Source organism: Macaca nemestrina, chromosome 5 (assembly GCF_043159975.1).
Source record: "Macaca nemestrina isolate mMacNem1 chromosome 5, mMacNem.hap1, whole genome shotgun sequence".
In the NCBI taxonomy this organism is placed as follows: Eukaryota; Metazoa; Chordata; class Mammalia; order Primates; family Cercopithecidae; genus Macaca; species Macaca nemestrina.
In genome coordinates this window covers 92,014,839-92,037,779 of record NC_092129.1, presented here as the reverse complement: position 1 = coordinate 92,037,779, position 22,941 = coordinate 92,014,839, and the positions used below count along the sequence as shown (strand labels likewise).

General features: G+C 35.0%; 1 long non-coding RNA gene across 1 annotated transcript in view; it reads right to left on the bottom strand.

The window, feature by feature from the left end:
- The window catches only part of LOC105466277 (uncharacterized), a 37,391-nt gene extending 17,179 nt beyond the window's left edge, over nt 1-20,212 (bottom strand). Inside the window, exon 1 of the long non-coding RNA XR_978074.2 lies at nt 19,962-20,212. This is a non-coding gene — a long non-coding RNA (uncharacterized lncRNA). The remainder of the gene's footprint in view (nt 1-19,961) is intronic.
- Nucleotides 20,213-22,941: the final 2,729 nt, after the last annotated feature.

Here is a 22,941-nt window from a genome sequence, read left to right as displayed (position 1 = left end):
AGGTCCGGGCGCGGTGGCTCAAGCCTGTAATCCCTGCACTTGGGGAGGCCGAGACGGGCGGATCACGAGGTCAGGAGATCGAGACCATCCTGGCTAACATGGTGAAACCCCGTCTCTACTAAAAAAAAAATATACAAAAAACTAGCCGGGCGCTGCGGCAGGCGCCTGTAGTCCCGGATACTCGGGAGGCTGAGGCAGGAGAATGGCGTGAACCGGGGAGGCGGAGCTTGCAGTGAGCTGAGATCCGGCCACTGCACTCCAGCCTGGGGGACAGAGCGAGACTCCGTCTCAAAAAAAAAAAAAAGAAAGCACAAATATATATGTGTTAAATATGTGTGGTACATGTTAGAAAACACAGTTGTGTTATAGGGTTTACAGTGTATTTGGATATCATACATATAACTAGTACAGTGTAAAGAGGGAGGGTAAAGAAATCTATATGTTCCTGAGGATTCTATAGTCTACAAAGACTTTTTTAAAAACTTTTGTGGAAAGTTATTTTCAACATGAAATTTTTGTAACTTTCGTGATAAATATACAATAAAGTCTACTGAAGAGATGTCTACTTCCAGCCAAGATAAACTAATAGCAGAGTTTCCTGAACCAACTTTAAAGAAAAGACAAATTATATAAAACATGGTATTTCAAATAGTAAATATTAGCTTTGGTCCAATAAATTTATTAAAATTAATAGAGGAATTAACATATTAAAATCAAAAAATTTAACATGAAATAAGTAAAGAAGAAAAAGGAATAAACATGAAAGAAATATAGAAAACAAACAGCAAAATGGTTGATGTAAGTCCAACCAGATAAATAATGACATTAAATGTGAATGGACTTAAAACTGCAATCCATCAAAAGATAGAGATTGATGGATAAAAATAAAAGACAACTGCTTGCTATCAAGGGGAGACATATTTTTAATTCAATGACAGAAAATGGAGAAAGTAAAAAAAAAAAAAAACTATAGAAAGATATACCATGCAAACATTAACCTTAAAAAACCCCAGAGTGGCTATATTAATATCATAAAATACATATTTTAGGCAAGATATAGTAAGAGAAAAAAGAAGGACATTTGAAAATGACTGAAAGGTCTACACATCAGGAATATATAAGTGTAAAATATTTAAATCTAACACAGCCCAACCTATATAAAGCAAAAACTGATAGAAGTGAACAAAGAAATGGCAGTTTAACAATTACTGAAGATATCAATATAGTCCTCTTGATAATTTCAAGAACAACTAGAAAGAAAATCATTAAGCATATGGAAATCTTCAATAATACTATTACCATTTTGACAAGACAATTTCAAAATACTTCACCCAATAACAGCAGAATATACATTCTCTTTGAAAGTGAGTAGACTGTTATTCAGGATAGAACATGTGTCAAGACATAAAACAACTCTAAATACATTTTAAGGAATTAAAAAATAAACAGATGAATAGAGAATATCAATAAAGCCAGTAATTTACTCTTTGAAGAAATCAGCACAATTCATAGTTAGGTAGATTGTACAATAAAAAAAGATATAAAATAACAATCAGCAATGAAAATGTATAGGATGTTACTACAGAAAAATAAAAAGATTATCAGCAAGTACTAATATTATAAGCAACTTTATGCCAAAAAATTAGAAAATGGCAGAAATCACTGTAATTGACCAAAAAATAGAAAATATTGATAGGCAATAACAAGTAGAAAAACTGAGGAAGAGTCAGAGCAAGATTGCCAAATAGAAGCCTCTAACAATCATCCGCCCCACAGGAGCACCAAATTGATCAACTATCCACACAAAAAAGCACCTTTCTAAGAATCAAAAGTCAGGTGAGTAATCACAGCCCTTGCTATTAACATCATATTAAAGAAAGTGTCACTGAAGACCATAGGAAAGGCAGTCTTTAACTTCCTATACCACCCCTGCACTCCACCACCCGCCAACCCCCAGCAGCAGCTATGAGGCACAAAGAGAAAATCTGTGTGCTTGGGGAAGGGAAAGTGCAGTTATTGTGGGATTTTGTATTGGAATTCAGTGCTGTCCTGACACAGCAGAAAACAACATGGGGTAGAATTCAGCTGGTACCAACAGCTGTCAAAATCTGAGTTCCTTCAAGTCCTGCCACCACAGGCTAAAGGGCTCTGCAGTTCTAAATAAACTCGAAAGGCTGTCTAGGCCACAAGGGCTGCATTTCCTTTGCAAGTCCTGGCTTGGAGCCAGTGGATTTGGTGTGCACATGACTTAGTGAGATACCAGCTGAAGTGGCCAAGGGAGTGCTTTCATCACCCCTCTACCAATTCCAAGCAGCACAGCTCCCGGCTCTTGGAGAGACTCCTTCCCTGTGCATGAGGAGGAGAGAGAGGAGAGTAAAGAAGACCTTGTCTTACAACCTAAAGAGCAGCTCAGCCACAATAGAATAGGGCACCAGGCAGTGTCCTCAGGCTTCCATTCCAGGATGTAGCTCCCAGACAACATTTCTAAATATTTTCTGACCCAGAAAGGAGCCCACTACATTGAAGAGAAGGAGCCAGTCCTGGAAGAATTTATCACCTGCTGATTCAAGAGTCCTTGGGCTGTAAATAATCAGCAATGATAGCTTGACAGTACTATCCATGGGCCTGAGGCAGTGATGGCCATGGGAAGAGACTCCTTTGTTTGAGGAAAGGGAAGGGAAAAGTGGAAAGGACTTTGCCTTGTGACTTGGGTGCCAGCTCAGTTGCAAAAGAATAGAGGACAAGGTAGATGCCTAAGATTGCTAACTCCAGGCTCTGGCTCTTGGAAAGCATCCCTGGACCCACCCAGAGCCAAGGAGAACTCACTTTCCTGAAAGGGAGGATGCGAGTTTGAATGAAATTGCCACCTACTTATTGTAGACACCTTGGGCCTTTTGGGGGACTAAAAAATTAAAACAATTGAAATAATGGTGATAGAGAGTAAAATGATGGTTACCAGGGGCTGAGAATGTGGTGAAGAGTCTAAAATAATATACTTAGATTGTAACACAAAGAAAGGATAAATGCTTAAGGTGGTGGACACCCCATTTATACTGATGTAATTATTAAATTTTGTATGCCTGTATTAAAATATCTCATGTAGAAATGCAAATTAAAGCCACAATGTGATACTGTCTCACACCAATCAGAATTCTATTATTAAAAGGCCAAAACACAACATGTAATAATGAGGCTGGTACCAGTTTTTCCTTTTCATATTTAGTGCTTCCATAATGGTGATCATTAAAAAGTCAGGAAACAACAGATACTGGAGAGGATGTGGAGAAATAGGAATGTTTTTACACTGTTGGTGGGAGTGTAAATTAGTTCAACCATTGTGGAAGATAATGTGGCGATTCCTCAAGGATCTAGAACCAGAAATACCATTTGACCCAGCAATCCCATTACTGGATATATACCCAAAGCATTATAAATCTTTCTACTATAAAGACACACGCATATGTATATTTATTGCAGCACTGTTCACAATAGCAAAGACTTGGAACCAATCCAAATGTCCATCAATGATAGACTGGATAAAGAAAATATGGCACATATACACCATGGAATATTATGCAGCCATAAAAAGGATGAGTTCATGTCCTTTTCAGGGACATGGATGAAACTGAAAACAATTATTCTCAGCAAAATAACACAGGAACAGAAAACCAAATACTGCATGCTCTCACTCCTAAGTGGGAGTTGAACAATGAGAACACATGGACACAGGGAGGGGAACATCACATACTGGGGCCTGCAGTCGGGGAGGGGGTTAGGGGAAGGATAGCATTAGGAGAAATACCTAATGTAGATGATGGGTTGATGGGTGCAGCAAACCACCATAGCACATATATACCTATGGAACAAACCTGCAAGTTCTGCACATGTATCCCAGAATTTAAAGAATAAAAAACAATAAAAATGACACCAAAGAGAAAAGGAAATGCTTATACACCATTAGAGGAAATGTAAACTATTTCAGTAATTGTGGAGAAAATTTCTCAAAGAAGTTAAAACAGAGCTACCATTTAACATTCAACCCAGGTAAGTCCACTACTGGGTATATGCTCAAAGGAATATAGACCATAATACCAAAATGACACATGCACTTGAGTGTTCATTACAGTGCTGTTTACAATAGCAAAGACATGAAATCAACCTAGGTGTGCATTGATGGTGGACTGGATGCAGAAATTGTGGCGTATATACACCATGGAATACAATGCCACCATAAAAAAGAATGAAAACATGTCTTTGCTGCAACATGGATGGAGCCGGAGGCCATAATCATAAATGAATTAACACAGGAATAGACAATCAAATATCTCATGTTTTCACTTATAAGTGGGAGCTAAACATTGTGCACACGTGGACATAAACCTGAGAATAGACACTGCAGAGTACTAGAGGGAGGAAAAGGGATGTGATTTTAAAAGCCACCTATTGGGTACAATGACCATTACTCGGGTGTGATATACCCATGTAACAAACCTGCTCATGTACGCCCTGTATCTAAAATAAAAGTTGAAATTAAAAGAAAAAATACCCATGTATCTCCTAAGTATATACATCTACTATGTACCCACACATTTTTAAAAAGGAAATGATACATAACATTTTCCCACAAAAAAACTCAGCCCCAGATGCTTCATTAGTAATTTTTATCGAACTATTTTCTGCAATAAAAAAGATAATACATACTAAAAGAACATTAGGTTCAAAATATTATGCTAAGTGAAAGAAGCCAGATATAAAAACACATATAATTTGGGAGTCAATTTATGTGAAATTTCTGGACAAGGCAAAACCATAAAGACGTGAAGCAGACCAGTGGGACTGCAGCACTTCCTGGGACTGAGGATGGAAGCAGCGATTGGCTATAATTTATTTTAAGGAAAGTTCTGGGAGCAATGGAAATGTACTAGAAATCTCTCTTGATCACTGCATAACTCCTTTTTATTAAACAGTACAGTTAAAATAGATTAATTTTATGTATGATTAGATTAATTTTATGTTAGCTTATAGTTTTATGTTAGTATATTATGACTTAAAGATGCTAACGAAGGCAGAAAAAAGATTAAAAAAGAATGCTTCAAAAAAAAACATACATAAGGCAAATATCTAATTAGTATTCGATATAATTAGTCATTAGAGTAAAGCAAATTAAAACCACATTGAGCATCTTTTTTCATTGCCAAAACTTGAAAGCAACCAAGATATCTTTCAGTTGATGCATGGATAAATAAACCATGGTACATCTACACAATGGAATATTATTCAATGCTAAAAAGAAATGAATTATTAAGCCATGAAAAGGCATGAAAGAAATTAAACATATATTATTGAATGAAAGAGACCAATCTGAAAAGGCTACGTAATGTACAATTCCAACTATATGACATTCTGGAAAAGACAAAACTATGGCAACAGTGAAAATATAGGTGCTTACCAGAAGATAAGGGGTGGGGGGTAAATAGATGGAACATCAAGGATTTTTAAAGCAGTGAAACTGTTCTGTCTGCTACTACAATGGTGGATATTTGTCATTATACATTTGTCAAACCCATATAATGTACAACACCAGGAGTAAATCTAATTCCTAATGTAAGCTAATGATTTTGGGTGATAATGATGTGTCAGTGGAGGCTCATTGATTGTAATAAATGTATTACTCTGGTGTGGAATGTCAATGGTGAAGGAAGATTTGCATGTGTTTGCGGGACAGAGTATGTGGGAACTGGCTGTATTTTCTACTCAAATTTGATGTGAATCTAAAACTCATTTAAAAAGTAAAATCTATCACAAAAAACATGAGGTGCTACTACACACATGTCAGAATGTCTAAATAAAGTCTGACGATATGAAATGTTGATGCAGATATAAAAGAATCAGAACTCTCATATACTGTTGCTGGGAACATCCAATTTTCAAAACACTTTGGAAAACAATTTGACAGTTTCCAAAATGTTAAACAAAAACCTAACGCCTGACCCAGCCATTCCACTCTTGGATGTTTACCTGAGAAATGAAAGTCTTTTCCATACAAAGACTTATACACAAGTGGTCATAGTACCTTTAATTTTAGTAGCCCAAAATGGAAACAACCCAAATGCCCATCATTGGTTGAATGTATAAACAAATTGTGGTATAGCCATAAAAGAAAATACTATTCAGCTTAGAAAATAACAAAATAGTAATACACAAAACAACATGGGTTTCACTGAATGGACACAGCAGGAAAATGTTACTGTGTAATTCCATTATATGAAATTCTAGAAAATACAAACTATTCTATAGTGACAGAAAGTGATTAATGGTTGCCCGAGATAGGGATGGGTATGCAGGGGTAGGAGAAAGGTATTGCAAAGAAACACTTTACAGATGTTGGAAATGTTAATTATATTGAATGTAGTAATGGTTTTATGATGTGTCCAATTGTATACTAAAATAAGGGCAGGTCATTGTATGTCAATAATCTTCAAAAAAGCTGTTAAAAAGAGATTTGATTGATGTATTTAAGAAATTGGTCTTTAGTTTTAATAGCTATGTGATATTGACCTGCTAATGATTTTTAGAATACATTATTTGGTTCTATTTAACACTTCAATTATTTGAGAAGATAATTGTGTAACTTTAGATAAAGTTATGCAGAAATGTAGGAATGATGAATTCTGCCATTTGTCCAATGTTTTCAGGAATGCCCTGTAGTCAAAAAGCAAAAACTCTGTCATGGAGGGTTGTTTGCCTCAGGGATTTTTGCAAGTAACAATATATTAAATTCATTGTTTTATTCAGTATTTTGCCAACATTAGGCCTCAATAAAAATATTTTTGGCACTTTTATTAATTTTATGTGCTATCTACAGATGGGCTAATTTCTGTGGGAATTGTAACATGTAGAGGTCATCCTGTTCAGAGAGAAATGATATGATGACAGTTTTATTCGAGATAGAATCTGATAGAGCACAAGCTTAAGTTTTGTAGGCTCTTTTGACCCTCTTAATAATAATAGCTAACATTTAGTGAGCACTTAATATGCACAATATATTCTTATTAAATCTTCTCTACAACCTCTTGTGATTTGTACTATAAATATCTTCACTTTACAGATGAGGACACAGAGGTTCAAATAAATTAAGCATCTTGCTCAAGAGAGAAGTAAGGAGCAAAATATCCAATCCAGGTGTGACTATGTACAGAACTGAGCTCTATCTCTGTATATTTTATGTCTCCGTCTTAATCACAGAAAATAAGTAATAGATATCAAGCTACAAATACTAAATTATTGGTTTAAAATCATAGATGTTTTATGTAATGATCCTCTCATCATAGAACTAATTTCATGCGATCACTTATTTATTTCTTTATGCCTACTACAAGAAAGGTAAAATTTCATAGGTTTGTAATATCTGATTCATTTGACATTATTTTGGAGATAATAAAGCTCTAGTCAAGGTCACTACAACCACCTATAGAATACCTTATCTCTTGGCTCCTTTGCCTTCTCACTTCTATGTCAGAGGAAAACTTTTATAATTTGAGGAAAAAGAATAAATGGCTGTGAATAGAATCAGCTACAATTTTTTTAAAGATAACAAGTGATAACCCTCAGAGGCCTATCACCTCTGTATCACAGGGGCAGGTTTCTTCATATGCACCTGAGGACCTATTGTTCTACTGCATGCTTCTCTCTAACTTAACCTCTTTTGTATTCCTATGTCTCATCAGGGGTGTGTGTGTGTGTTTCTTTTTTTCTTTCTGTTCTCTATTCCTCTGGGTCAGGCGTGAGACACAAATCTTTAAAATAGTTCTATTCAAGCCATTTTTCTGGCCAGTAAATTTAAATTGAACCTCCCTGTCCCTTTCGCTCTGCTTCCCACATACTACCTAATTTACCACTGCCAGTGCCTCAGTGGGCTCGTGTCCACATGCTAGGGACATCCTACAGGTCTCCTTGTGCTACTGACCATCTTTGTGACCAGTCTGTCCCCTGTGAACTCAACAAGGCTTCACTTTATAGTCTCCCTCTACCTCACACATAGTACCACTGGTACTTTTGATATCAATTCATTTTGCCCAATACAAATAAGATGTAATGATAACTCATATATTTTCCTCCCTTGCTTTTCTTTTAATTTTTAGTTTCTGTCTCTGTTACTTGTTCCTCTGCCATTTTCTTATTGTCTTCCTCTCTCATTTCCTTTGATTATGACCTATTATTAAAATATTCTAGGGTTTTTTAAATTTAAAATTGTGTTCCCTATTCTTTTGTTTGCTTGTTTTGAGACAGAGTCTTGCTCTGTCACCCAGGCTGGAGTGCAGTGGCATGAGCTCAGCTCACTGCAACCTTCACCTCCGGGGTTCAAGCAATTCTTGCGCCTCAGCCTCCCGAATTGCTGGGATTACAGGTGCCCGCCACCATGCCTGGCTAATTTTTGTGTTTTTTGTAGAGATGGAGTTTCACCATGTTTCCCAAGCTGGTCTCGAACTCCTGACCTCAAGTGATCCACCCATCTCAGCCTCCCAAAGTGCTGGGATTATAGGCAATAGCCACTGAGCCTGGCCATCCTAGCCTTAATTTAAAATTGTGTGAATCTGAATTTTTACTCAAATCTGGTTTATATTCTTATTTTGTATTCAAAATGAGGCAACCCTGAAGTTTTGTGTTGCCTTCATCTCAAAATAATAAATAACCCCCTTAATTTAATTAGTGAATGGATTTATTTATGTAAATATGGCACTTCATTTATGTTGGACATAGGCCATGAGTCATAAACTATTATGTAATATATAATACCTCAACATATTATTTATAAGAATCAAAATTTATTTATTTCAAGGGAACTGTTACATATGTATACATGTGCCATGTTGGTGTGCTGCACCCATTAACTCATCATTTACATTAGGTATATCTCCTAATTTTATCCCTCCCCCCTCTCCATGACAGGCCCCAGTGTGTGATGTTCCCCTTCCTGTGTCCAAGTGTTCTCATGGTACAATTCCCACCTATGAATGAGAACATGCAGTGTTTGGTTTTCTGTACTTTCGATAGTTTGCTGAAAATGATGGTTTACAGCTTCATCCATGTCCCTACAAAGGACATGTATATGTGCCACATTTTCTTAATCCAGTCTATCATTGATGGACATTTGGGTTGGTTCCAAGTCTTTGCTATTGTGAATAGTGCTACAATAAACATACATGTGCATGTGTCTTTATACCAGCATGATTTATAATTCTTTGGGTATATATCCAGTAATGGCATGGCTGGGTCAAATGATATTTCTAGTTCTAGATCCTTGAGGAATCACCACACTGTCTTCCACAATGGTTGAACTAGTTTACAGTCCCACAAACAGCATAAAAGTATTCCTGTTTCTCCACATCCTCTCCAGCACCTGCTGTTTCCGACTTTTTAATGATCGCCATTCTAACTGGTGTGAGGTGGTATCTCATTGTGGTTTTTATTTGCATTTCTCTGATGTTGAGTGATGATGAGCATTTTTTCATGTGTCTGTTGACTGCATAAATGTCTTCTTTTGAGAAGTGTCTGTTCATATCCCTTGCCCACTTTTTGATGTGGTTGTTTGATTTTTTTTCTTTAAATTTGTTTATGTTCTTTGTAGATTCTGGATATTAGCCCTTTGTCGGATGGGTAGATAGAAAAAATTTCTCCCATTCTGTAGGTTGCCTGTTTACTCTGATGGTAGTTTCTTTTGCTGTGCAGAAGCTCTTTAGTTTAATTATATCCCATTTGTCAATTTTGGCTTTTGTTGCCATTGCTTTTGGTGTTTTAGTCATGAAGTCATTGCCCATGCCTATGTCCTGAATGGTATTGCCTAGGTTTTCTTCTAGGGTTCTTATGGTTTTAGGTCTAACATTTAAGTCTTTAATCTATCTTGAATTAATTTTTGTATAAGGTTTGAGGAAGGGATCCAGTTTCAGCTTTCTACATACAGCTAGTCAGTTTTCCCAGCACCATTTATTAAATAGGGAATCCTTTCCCCATTGCTTGCTTTTGTCAGGTTTGTCAAAGATCACATGGCTGTAGATGTGTGGTACTATTTCTGAGGGTTATGTTCTGTTCCATTGGTCTATATCTTTGTTTTGGTACCAGTACCATGCTGTTTTGGTTACTGTATGCTTGTAGTATAGTTTGAAGTCAGGGAACTATTTTGTTACAACTTATAATTCTGTAACATTCTGAACCATTCTCTCTCTAAACATGTTGCAATTCTGAATTGCCAGAGGCACACCTTATTATGAGCACATCTAGTATCTAGTATGTGAAAAATGTATTTAAAAAAGAATGAGATTAAAGTAGTAATTATTTTTGGTGGTGGTGGTGGTGGTGGTGTTGTATTGTTTGAGTCAGGGTCTCACTCAAGGCTTCAGTGCAGTGGCACCATCTTACCTCAAAGCAACCTCCACCTCCTGAGCTCAAGCAATCCTCTCACCTCAGCCTCCTGAGTAGCTAGGACCACAAGCAGCCACCTCCATGCCTGGCTATTTTTTTTTTTTTTTTCCTTTGTATTTTTAGTAGAGATAGGGTCTCACCATGTTGCTCAGGCTGGTCTCAAACTCCTGAGTTCAAGCAATCCTCCTGCTTCAGCCTCCCTAAGTGCTGGGATTACAGGCTTGAACCACTGGGCCAAGCTAAGTAGTAATTCTTAAGCTAGAGATGGATGTCTGTATATCTGTGTGGATATGTGTGCTTTCACATTATTTTGCTACGAGATACTGCATAAACTAAAGCATATGGAAATAGGCATAATATGGCAAATATGGCATAGATTATATAGCTTTTTTTTACAGATTATATGACATATTTATAATTCTAAAGACGTGTATGTTATAAATAAGTATTGCAACTAGAATCGTCTTCTTTTTAGCTTCAATGTCATCCAAACTTACAAATTCACGTTTTAGTTTTCCAATATACCTCTGAGTCAATATAGATTCATCAATTTTAGATCAGATGGAATAAAAAGCTGCAGGCTCTTTGAATTATTTCCTCGGGGGATTTGAATTGGTGTTATCAGGTAGGCATAAAATCAGCCTTGAAGAAAAGCTACCAGATCTATAATCTTCACTCCATGCCTCCATATTAGGCAGCTTCAGGCAACACATTTAACTTCTAGTCTTTATTGTCTCATATTTAGAAGGGGAGAGATGGCAATTCAGTTGTAGAATAGTGGTCCTCAGACCTTGGTGGGCAGAAAAAGAAATCCACTAAAAAATAATTTAATAAAAGGGGAAAAAAAGTATAGTTATTCCTGGTCTAGCCCTCAGGGACTTTTTTTTTTTTTTTTTTTTTTTTTTTTTTGACTCAGCAGTCCTTGTTGAAACACTTCAGGTGGCTCTGACAGAAATGAAACTTGGGCTTTGAAGAACACTTCATACTCTTGTGAAGAGTTAATGAATAAAATCACTTACTGCATAGTGGATACTTGTAAAGGAATTATGAGACCAAGTTTTAGACCATGTAATTTATGGAAATATACAAAAGTAGCAAATCAAGGGAATCCTAAAGGTATAATCCACAATACTTGCTATGGGGATTCCAAGGAAAAAGACATTTCACCATTTGAAATATAGAGTTACATGGAAAAGGTACTAAATAATACATTTATTTCAATTTGAAAAAATTTAATTTGGAAAGTATTATAGGATGCAAATTAGAACAATGTTATTCTGATAATAACAAGTCAGAAGCAACACAACAATGAGGACAGGAACAAAATTAAGCAATATTAAAAAATAGAGAAATTCAACTAACAAAGGGATATATAGATAAGTTATACTTATATTCTGTATTATTTATATGTGTGTGTGTGTGTGTGTGTGTATATATATATATATGTATCTTTTTTTTTTTGAGACAGCGACTCTTTTGCCCAGGCTGGAGTGCAGTAGTGCGATCTCAGCTCACTGCAACCTCCACTCCCTAGAACAAAATGATTCTTGTGCCTCAGCCTCCTCAGTAGCTGGGACTACAGGTGCGTGCACCACACTTAGCCATTTATTTTTATTTTTATTTTTGGTAGAGACAGGGTTTCACTATGTTGGCCAGGCGGATCTCAAACTCTTGACCTCAAGTCATCCACCTGCCTTGGCCTCACAGAGTGCTTGGAATATTGGTGTGAGCCTCCACATCCAGCCAGAATATATATTTTATAGATATAAAACATATGTATACATTAAAAAAATTTTGGCTTTATTAAATGTAATCAAACAAATACAGCAAGAACAATAATGGGGAAACATAGCAAAATTACCGTGCAAATTGGAAAGAATTGTATAGATATTACTAAAGAGAAATTATGGAAAAATTATTTCAAGGGACAAAAATAATGTAAATTGTTAAGACAACATGTGGAATACTATGCAGCCTTAAAAAAGAATGAGTTTATGACCTTGGCAGGGACATGGATGAAACTGGAAACCATCATTCTCAGCAAACTAACACAAGAACAGAAAACCAAATGCTGCATGTTCCCACTCACAAGTGGGAGTTGAAAAATGAGAACACATGGACATAGGTAGGGGACTATGACACATTGGGGACTGTCGGGTGGGGAGAGATAGCATTAGGAGAGATACCTAATGTAGATAATGGGGTGACAGGTGCAGCAAACCACCATGGCATGTGTATACCTATGTAACAAACCCACACGTTCTGCAAATGTATCCCAGAACTTAAAGTATAAAAAAAGTAAGACAACATAGTTAAAGAAACTATGCATTTTGTCAAAGTTATGCATAATAATGCAAGTTGAGACAATTTTAATGACTGACTTTACACCTGCTTATCTAATACAATTCATTAACTCTGTTTTGCGAGACTATGTAGAAGTATGCATGTGTTTAGATTTGTTAATGGGTTGTAAGTTTGTTCAGTTATTCTGGAGACTAACAGACAATATATAATAAAGATTATGAAATACTTTGAAAAAAGGAATAGAAATGCTCTCTGGTCAATTATTTGAAAATATATACCCATAAAACATCCTAAAATATAAAAAGTTGGTCATAGGCATGCATAATATTGAAAAAAAAAATCCTTCTAGAGGCCTTCTGTGTAGGCAACATCATAGTAAAAAAAAAAATGAATAAATTCAGTTGGTAGAATGCAATATAGCTATTAAATAAGTTAAATATAGTTTTAGAAAATATCTTCTCTTGAAGCAGAACTGATGTATTGATTTAACATATCCAAAAATTACAACTATTTAAGATCATTAGTTACACGATGTAGCCTTTTTCCACTATTAATATTTAATGTTTGGCAAATAATTTAAAGTACATTGGAATTATTATAAATTGTGTATAATAACATGTAAGGTGTTTCAGAAAAACTAAACTCTATTTGCACAACACTGTTTTTCAATTCCAACTGAATAACACTGATTAAGACTTAACTGTGAGATACCTGGCTTAATGTTTTCTTCCTGATATTAGAGCTAGATTTAGGGCTACAGGATTGATTGTTTCAGGTGATTTATTAATTTAGTAAAGCAATTAGCTTGTTGATTGTTTTCATTGAATCAATTAATTGTTGGAAAAATTAACCGAATTCATTTAATTGTTTGCTGACATAGCCCTAATCATCTTAACTTTCTGTCTTTGTTTTCCAAGTGAGAAATTGGATTTCAACCACAGAAATCATGTGAGAATATTGCAACAGGAAAAGGAAAGGTACTTTTAGCTCAGCTGATATTGTCTGTTGCATGTGGTTAGCTCCTGAGCTGTAATGAATCAAAAAATAATTATTATAAACACTTAACAATGTTCATCACATTTCTGCTATGACAAAAACATGACACTTCACTCTTGGCTAAAAAAGATAGCACAATTTCAGGGATAAGAGTAACCGAATCTCAGAAAGTGTTTTAATTGCTACATATTATGATATACCAGTGTCTCTAATTATTCCATTTGCAATATGTAAAGTAGCTTTGTTCATGATAGCAAATAACAGTTTGGCAAGAGCAATACAGTTATTGGCATCTCTGCGTGAAAAATTATTTTTCTGTATACTTTACAAAAAGTCTACCTGAATTAAAGAAATATTTCTAGAACAAAATCTCCTACAAGGCTATCAATGGATGAAGCTCTCCTACTATACTTTTAACATTATTGTTCTCAATATTAAAATACATGAGAGAGAAACAAATTACTAAAACAACACAAAACATCTATATCTCTATATTTCTATTTCTCTATATAAATTGTATCTTGTAAGGGTGGTGTGATTTTTCAAATGGCATTAATTCTATTAGTATTGGTTGGGTTGTGATACAAAAATTTGAGAAATGTTTATGACTCCCATAGTGTAGGCCCAAAATTATCAGTGGTGACTAATACGTTCAAGAATATCACGGATGCTAAGGTACAAATAGCTCATGTTTTCCTCTTCAGTTCTCAAAAGAGAACAATTTAAGCTTCAGAAGCATGAATGAAGCAGGCAAGGGAATTGGAAATCTTTTTTGTTACTAGTTAACATAACTGTTCCTTGGTACAGTACAGGATTTGGGAGGAAAAACCTTAATAAGTAGTTTTTGTCGAAACCATTAGAACAGTTATCAGTTCTCAGTGACGATTGTTGTCTTTAAGAATCCACATAAATAGACAAAATTGGTGTCTGCCTTTTTATCCCAATAATAATTGAGGTCTTCTCTTGAGAGGGTAAACTTCCTATATCCTCAGAAACTTTATGGGTTTTGGGTCAAAGCTGAAATTAATAATAAAAGACCCATGTAGTTAAACTATTGTTGCTAGAAAAGAGAATATGAAAACGCTTAATCTTGACTTGGTTGATAACGTTATAATGTGCAAAAAGAAAATCATAGGTGAGTGGGTGGGGCAACCACTGAAGTCCTTTCATATTATTCGTATTATTGACCTCATGCTTTTTGAAAAAGGCACTGGATCCCAATTTCAATACCAAATGAACTACATTGAGCTCGGGTAGGGATGACAGGAGGTAGGACAATATTAGCTCCATTTGAAAATGAAGTAAATGTTTGGAATTTCAAGTGTGCCTTCTTTAGGTGTTTCTTAAAAATTGTAAAGGGAAATTATTGCAGATAATCCCCATGTGATAATTTTGTTATTAGTTCACATAAATAGACTACAAAAAGTTGTTAATATTGTTTTTAATGGCATGCATTTTATTAGCAAACATTTGGAAAACCATTCCACATACATGATGCAAATGTTTTGGTGTGCACATAGAATTTGAAGCTCTTACACTAACTTGTGTTCACATCTTGAAAACTCCTCCTGCATATCTTTAGTAAGGAAGAATTTTGCAAAATAATGCTAATTTGAAGTGTCCATACATCACAAGTTTTTCTCCAAAGAGAATTTCAAAAACTACTTTGTTAAGCATGAGTATAACATTCAAATTAAAAGACTTTATTAAATAATGAACAGGTGATGATATTCAAATGAGGAGATCACATTGCAGAGGAGTATGGTGCCTTGCATTATGAATAAGTGGGAGAATGACAGTCCAGGATAAAAAGTGAGAATGTAAAACTAGGAAGACTTTAGCTATTATCACAGCATGGGGGCTAGGAAAGTTTATGGTTTTGAAACACAAAAGTAAAATTTTGGAAGGAAGGCCTAAGGTAAAATTTTTGAACTGTACCTCTATATATAATCTTGTAAATTCTCTATTCGCGTCCTTCTGAAGTCTTTGGTATATTGCTTATAGATTCTTTGGGTAGAATGGAATTCTATAATATAAACGATCCAGTTTGGCAAGAGCTAAAAAAAAAAAAAAAAAAAAAAAAAAGGCTTTCCCTAGAAACATGTCATCTAGGAATGACACCAGATATGACTGAGTGGAAACTTTTCATATTATTTTATTTTACTGCTTAGTTCTGACAGTGAATACCATGATTGATATTCATAGAAAGCACTGTAGACTGTAATTGATAACCTTCATTAATCCTTTTGCTTTTTGGTTTTTTGGGGATGGGTCAAATGAGAACAAACATTTCAAAGCCTTAAAGATTTCAAATAAAAGGGCTTTCTTGAAGCGGATCCCATGGAAATTCAGTATTTTTAGGCCAGATAGGATAAATAAAATAACAATCTAACATGATCAGGATTTATAAGTTTTAATTTAAGGTAAAAGCCTCTGTTGTAATATGTAATAATGCAAGGTAATTATATCTGACATGAATAAAAATATACAAGTATACAGACATAAATTATTATGTAAACAAGAGTACCTCATTTTGCAGACACACTTGACCATGGGTGAACATGCAACTTTCCTGTTCTAATCTCATTTTTTAGGAGAAAAATGTTATTCACAAAATTTTTTATTTGGAAAACAGAATGATTTTTGATAGATATAGTCCTACATTAGATTGTGTTTGTTATGAAATTTATTCAAGATATATATTTTTTTAACACATTGTCAAGTAGCACTGTGAAGAGCAAGTAACAGGCTTGTATTTACCAAGAACATTTCATCCCACCAGAAATGCAGATTGATATTGGAACCAAACATAAAGAGGATCTTAGAAAGGCAGCCATTGATCAGTCTAGTGCTGTGGGAATCGAAAGAGGCCCGAAAGTCTTGTTAAAATAATCCTAATGAATGAAAATCATTTGGGAAAGAGTAAAATGGTTTTCTCTTTCATAAAGCACTATTGCCTCTTGGCCAGTGTTTTGCAAGGAACAGTGTGTATCAGGAATATCTAGGACAGCTTTAAATGTAGTTGTTTAATTTCTATTCCAGAAAAACTGATTCAAAAGGTCTAGGGCAAGCAGGCAGGTGGTGGGCAGAATGTATAAGAACACACTACTAGAGGCTTCTAAGATGATGGCCATGCCATTTCTCCTCCAAATTAGGAACTTTGATGCTCTGAAGTTCTTGGAGAGAATGGTCTAGCAGACTGATTCATCATTCAAAACTAAAGGTAGCAACGGTTAAAGTATCAGAATGTTTTTCACTTTTAAGAGAAGTACCCACAAAATATTAATATTGACTTAGGATATTTTTTAAGGTAAAGAATCTCAAAGATTATGCTTTGAGGCCTTAAATTATAAGGTGCTTTCTCCAATCCCTACCCTACTTCTTTATCAAGTTGGTTGCATTAAATGTCTGACACACTAAAGGCTACATGATTTCCAGAATTTTTGCTTGAATTTCATCCAAGAAATTACAAAGACAGCAAGATAGAGACAACTGGTTTCACCAAAACCAGCTTTTTAAACATATGTTATATTAACATATGTAATATGTAATAACATAAGTAAAATATATGTTATAAAATATGTAATAATTTTTTTTTTTTTTTTTTTTTTGAGATGGAGTTTTGCTCTGTCTCCCGGGCTGGAGTGCAGTGGTGGAGTGCACTGGTGCAATCTCTGCTCACTCACTGCAAGCTCCGCCTCCCAGATTCATGCCATTCTCCTGCCCCAACCTCTCGAGTAGTTGGGACTACAGCTGCCCACCACCACGCCCAGCTAACTTTTTGTATTCTTAGTAGAGATGGGGTTTCACCATGTTAGCCAGGATGGTCTCGATCTCCTGACCTTGTGATCCACCTGCCTCAGCCTCCCAAAGTGCTGGGATTACAGGTGTGAGCCACTGCGCCAGTCCAATCTCATTCTTGAAGGCTGCATAGTATTCCATGATGTATATGTAGCACAGTTGGTTTATCCAATCTGTCATTGATGGGCATTTAGATTAATTCCCTAAATTTTAGGGAAAATAAATAATAAAGACACATGCACACAAATGTTCATTTCAGCACTATTCACAATAGCAAATCTTTGACTATCAATAGCAAATCTTTGGTTTGCTATTGTGAATAGTGCTGCAATGAACATTTGTGTGTGTGGGTCTTTATGGTAGAATGATTTATATTCCTTTGGGTATATACCCAGTAATGGGATTGCTGGGTCAAATGGTATTTCTGGTTCTAGGTCATTGAGGAATCGCCACACTGTCTTCCACAATGGTCGAACTAATTTACACTCCCACCAACAGCGTAAAAGTGTTCCTATCTCTCTGCAGCCTTGCCAGTGTCTGTTACTTTTTTGACTTTTTATTAATAGCCATTCTGACTGGCAGGAGATGGTATCTCATTGCGGTTTTTATTTGCATTTCTCTAATGGTCAGTGATACCGAGCTTTTTTCATGTTCTTGTTTTCCCACACGTATGTCTTCTTTTGAGAAGTGTCTGTTTACATCCTTTGCTCACTTTTAAATGGGATTATTTTGTAAGCTATAAAAATTAAGTTGTTTTTACATTATTATTCTTTATATTTAAAACATTAGTATTATTTCTATAATAATTCTTTTCCATAAAAAGGAAAACATAAATTCTCACTCTACTTAGTTAGTCAAATCCCTATTCTCTGCTTCCATAGCATTTTATCTATCCTAGAGAACCAATCAACAAGCTGTTTCCTAACCCAATAGCACTACTAATAATTCTTATATTTGTGTATGGCTTTATTCACCATGCAACAATTATTATTGTATTGATTTTCTGTAGTAATCTATTAACTGGTTGCAGCCTATGTTTTCAGCTCATTTGGCATAAAAAGAAAGTGAGTTTCAGAAATGTTAGGTGAGCCGATGACCAGTAATAAAAAATGATGTAAGTAATGTTTACTGAATCACATAAAATGTTTTTTCCCAAAATCTTATTTGAAGCAAATGTTATTTTTTTTATTGTGGCACTGAGAGTGCCCCCGGATTTACTATGTATCATTTCGGATATCAGATTCATTGAAACTTCTAAGAGTTTCACAATGTTATTAATTATTATAACATAATGTAGTAGAGCATTATGTTCATAAATAAGATTTACAATGTGTTTGTCTTCCAAAATGTTTTTATGAGCATATTAGTTTGTCTTCATCATCATGCAAAGTAAGCTCAAATTATACTAATGTCAAATCATTTAAGAAACACTCTTTCATTTACTCTAGTTTTTATGCATCATGTATAATTTGCATTTTGAAATATATGATAGAATTTCACTTAGAATAACTTAGTACCTCTGTGTAACATCAAAAGCCTTTTCTAACTCTCTGTCATAAATAATGACTTTTTTTAGCGAAGCTAACTTGGTCCAACAAACAATGCCCAATTGTCACAAAAGATTTGGCTTCACTCTGTTGAGCACTCATGCATTAATATAGAACATTTTTAGTTCCCAACAATTCATATGTTGAAGTCTTAACTACCAATGTGACTGTATTTGGAGACAGGGCCTTTAAGAAGGTAATTACAGTTAAATAGGGTCTTAAGAGTGGGGCACTAATCCAATAATATTGGTGTTCTTATAAAAAGAGGAAGAGATACCAGAGAACTCTCCCTCTCCATGTATATACAGACAAATGGTTGTATGAAGACACAGCAAGAAGGTGGTGGCTGTCTGCAAACTCAGGAAGACAGGCCTCGTGAGAAACTAACCTTGCCAGCACCTTGATCTTGCACTTCCGGTTTCCAGAAATGTGAGAAAATTGATTTCTGTTGTTTAAGCTTCCCTGTCTGTGATAGTCTGTGATGACAACCTAACCATAGTAATAGAGATTAATGTAATTTTCTTTTTCAGAAAAATCACGCCAGAACTGAGAAGGATTTGTTGATGCACTACTAGAAATTGGAGATCAGTCATTGAACGGGAATTTATACTTGGCCTGAAATAAAGTAATAGTGTCTAGTTATTACAGTTGACGGGGCTTAATACTTCATGGTATGATGGTGTGAGTGGGAGCTGTGCATTTGCCAGAAAAATGTGTGTATGAGACAAAGAGAAAAAAAAAATTAATGAGAATGTGTGTGTGGAGGAGACATATGAATTTTAGTTGGAAGATGTATTAGTCTCTTATGGCTACTATACCCCAAATTAAGTGGCTAAAACAAATGAAATGTATTGTCTCACAGTTACGTTGGTGAAAAGTCTGAGATTCAAGTACCAGCAAGGTGTGCTTCTTCTGAGGGCTATGAGGAAGAATCTGTTCCACAGCTCTCCTTTTGTTTCCAGTAGTTTGCTTGCAATCTTTGGCATTCCTCACTATATAGAAGTATTATCCCAATCTCTGCCTTCATTTTTACATAACATTTTGTATTTTCTTCCTGTGTGTCTCTTTACATATGTCCTCTTTTTATATTGACACTAGTCATAGTGAATTAGAAGCCCACCCTGCTCCAGTAGCCCTCATCTTAAGTGATAACATCTGCAACATCCCTATTCCCAAATAAGGTCACATTTTAAGGTACTTGGCATTAGAATCTCAATTGTGAGGACACAATTCAACCCTTAACAATAGAACATGGGCATCAGTACCTTCTTTGCTGAAATGTTCTTTCAGTTACCCAGATTTGCACCTCTGCAAACCTTTTGTGTACCTTTTTGATCAACATTCATGCTATGACATTACAGATTTCTCTTTTACTATAGGCATGTTTTACACTTGGTAGTGTATTTTGCTTTATGCACTTCAATTTTCTCTGCAAAAGTGTGCATAACTCTTTAAATTACTCAATCTAATAATCTCTTCCCCTATGGACCTTTAAAATAGATGGTGGTAGCTCTATGTGATGAAAGTATATATTCCCCTAACTGTTCACTCAATGTTTATAACGACCCTTAGTTCACCTTTTGAACTGCCCTTTTTTATAATCACTGGAGAATAGGTATGTGTTTCATCATCAAGAGAGTTCAGCAAAATAAATGAAGCCAGTGGGTGGGACTCTTACAGGATCTGGCTAGTGAAGTACAAACTAATTTCCTTCCCTTTTTCTGAGCACTGTCAATTTTTTATTAATTTTAAGTATAATTTTTTTTTACTATAAAGGTATTAAAACTTTACTTCACAGGGAAAAAGCAAAATATATAAAACAAATAATTCAGTTACTTATAATCTCTATCTAAGATACACACTAAGATGAACATATTTAATACTTTTATTTCCAACTTTCTTTCAGTGCTCCTCCTTCTCTTTCTTCTCCTCATCCCCTTTCTTCTTCTTATTGTATATTTTCTCATAATTAGCATCAAACTATTTCTAGCTTTGTTTTCCCAGATATTATTCATTGTGAGCATTTCCTGATAGCAAGTTAAATTATTGAAATTTAGGTTTGGCTAAGTATAACAACAGCAAAAACAAAAACAAAAACAAAAACAATCAGAATTAAAATGTTTTTCTAAGGAGAAAAAGTTAGTTTACAAGCCACATTGCATGCTTCCTAGTGTCAGGAATCAGGCTCTTTCTATCTTGTTCTCCACAGGATATTTCCATTGCCAAACTCATGCCATAGTCTTAGATGGCTGTTGAATCTCTAACTAGTGTATCTAGCTGTAAGTAGTATATGTTAATATAAGCATTGCCCTCTTTGGAACAGTAACATTTTACTTCCCCACCTCTATTCAGAGGTGAACACCCATGCTCACTTGCCTACATGCTAGCTCTATGTCAGAACTTTGTTAATACTTGTCTATGTAGCACAATACCATCTTAGATTGGAAATCAATAATACAACTGTAGAAAGATTCTTCCATTAGTAAGTTTATGCTTCCATGATAAGTTTAGCCTGTTAACTGTGAAATAAATATATTTTTTAAATCCTCTTATACTTAGGATATATACTCTTTAAGTATTAGAATTTCAGCAACATAACCTGCATCCACTTGAAAACTTATTTTTCACTGAAATATGAAGGGCAGTTTTATAAAGCACACTTTTTTAAAGGACAAGAGTGGAGTACTTAACTTTATTGAAGCAATGGGCCTTTCAATTAGTTTGATAAAAAGGCTGTCAAAATTTAACTTTCTCAGTGTTGAAAAAATAATATTACTAAGGTAGAGAATTTAGTGATTGTTGAAATGACTAAAGCTTCTAGCTACTTTATTTCCTAAGGAAAAAATAGTATCTCAAACTAACCATTCCACTCACTGTAAACAATATGTATCCAGTCACATAATTGGTACCTACAGAGCAATGTGGGAGAATGCATGATGAATTGACATCCAACAAAATTGCTTTAAAAGTGGATATTATGCCTTTAAATATTTTTCTTGCAAGTCCATTTCTAGCACTAATCCATGTGATAAAAATGAAACACTGAAATAGCACATTACTACTGTTTTTCTGCCTTATTAGACAAGATGAATTGTGTAATCTTCTTTCATAGCACAAAGTGAGGTAGAGAGTTATTTAATTACCTGTGAATCAAAGCAATTTAGGAGACTCTTTCCGATCATTATCACAGAGATTCAAGAAACCAAAATGCTTAATAATCAATAATAATGTCAACCACAAAACAAAGTTAAGCTCTTGCAATTTTCATGGCATAGTAGGGTTCACTGTTTGGCCAAGTAGGATTCCATTGACTGCAGAAGTCCTCTGCAAGACTCTCTCCTCTGACACAGTTCCTTGCGCCCTTGGGTAGTGCTTGATCCTATTTCTACTGCTGCACTTATCACTGTTTAGTTTTTGTTGTTGTTGTTGTTGTTGTTTTCTCCACATGCAGTCCATTTTAGTTGGCAAACATTAATAGTGCAAGTGTGATTTATGTATATATGCATATTCCTAATACCTAGAAGTATATCTGCCACATTCTGGGCAGCAAAATATATTTATTTGAAAAATAAGTTTTAAAAACATTTACACTTTCCTCTACAAACCTACTTGTAGAGAATGTACTAGTCATGGGGATTTCCTTATGACTTGGATTCTAAGGACAAGCCTATTAACTTCTTTAGATAGTATGTGAATTATGTTGCATGTATTCTATTTGTGATAAGTAATAACAAATTATCCCAAAACAACAACAAACACAAAATCCGTATGTCAACAATAAAAGTCCTGTTGAAAATAGAAACGTTGAGAAAAAGGTTTTTAATGTTTTAACAGTCACAGAACATTTTAACTTATTGAAGCATTCAGTGGTCCT